Below are 1397 nucleotides of genomic sequence, written 5' to 3' on the forward strand. Positions count from 1 at the left end.
CGTACTCAGCCTCAGCCTCCTGCTGGGCTGCAGAAGGTTCTGCCTCCTTGGTGGACTGTTCATGCTCAGCCTCAGCTTCCTGTACGGCTGCCGAAGTTTCTGCCTCCGCGGTGGTCTCTGCATACTCAGCCTCAGCCTCCTGCTGGGCTGCAGAAGGTTCTGCCTCCTTGGTGGACTGTTCGTGCTCAGCCTCAGCCTCCTGTGGGTCTCCAGAAGGTTCTGCCTCGTCGGTGGTCTGTTCATGCTCAGCCTCAGCCTCTTGCTGGGCCACAGAAGGATCTGCCTCCTCGGTGGTCTCTGCATGCTCAGCCTCAGCCTACTGCTGGGCTACAGAAGGTTCTGAATCCTCGGTGGTCTTTTCCTGCTCAGCCTCAGCCTTCCGTCGGTCTGCAGATGGTTCTGCATCCTCAGTCGTCTGTTCATGCTCAGCCTCAGGCTTCTGTCGGTCTAGAGAAAGTTCTGCCTCCTCGGTGGTCTGTTCATGCTCAGCCTCAGCTTCCTGTCGGGCTGCAGAATGTTCTGCCTCCTCGGTGGGCTGTTCATGGTCAGCCACACCCTCCTGTTGGGCTGCAGAAGGTTATGCCTCCTCGGAGGTCTGTTCATGCTCAGCCTCAGCTTCCTGTGGAGCTGCAGAAAGTTCTGCCTCCTCGGTGGTCTCTGCATAATCAGCCTCAGCCTCCTGTGGGTCTCCAGAAGGTTCTGCCTCCGCGTTGATCTGTTCATGCTCAGCCATGGCCTCCTGTTGTTCTGCAGAAAGTTCTGCGCCTTGGTGGTCTGTGCATGCTCTGCCTCAGCCTCTGCTGGCCTGCAGTAGGTTCTGCCTCACTGGTGGTCTATTCATGCTCAGCCTCAGCCGCTNTGTGTAACTGTTGTACTAGGCAGTGTTGAATCATGACTTCTGAATATGTTAGAGAGATCTAATGGTGAAAATGTCATCTCATCACCCAATGGAAGATGAATTGAGTCGTACATACACGGTGCTAGAGGCTGGGTTGGGTGCTCCTGCTGTACTGCGGAGATTCAGCACCCACAGAGGGCTCTGGAGGCAGAGCTGGGGCCTCATCATGCACTGCAGAAGGTTCTGCCTCCTTGGTGGTCTGTTAATGGTCAGCCTCAGCCTCCTGCTCCACTGCAGAAGGTTCTGCCTCCTTGGTGGTCTGTTAATGGTCAGCCTCAGCCTCCTGCTCCACTGCAGAAGGTTCTGTCTCCTCAGTGATCTGTTCATGCTCAGCCTCAGCCTCTTGCTCGGGTCCAGAAGGTTCTGCGTCCTCGGTGGTCTGTTCATGTACAGCCGCCGCCTCCTCCTGGGCCGCAGGAAGTTCTGCCTCCTCGGTGTTCTCTGCATTCTCAGCCTCAGCCTCCTCTTGGTCTGCAGAAAGTTCTGCGTCCTCGGTTTT

This window comes from Galeopterus variegatus, unplaced genomic scaffold (assembly GCF_000696425.1).
Source record: "Galeopterus variegatus unplaced genomic scaffold, G_variegatus-3.0.2 Scaffold29701, whole genome shotgun sequence".
NCBI classification, from domain to species: domain Eukaryota; kingdom Metazoa; phylum Chordata; class Mammalia; order Dermoptera; family Cynocephalidae; genus Galeopterus; species Galeopterus variegatus.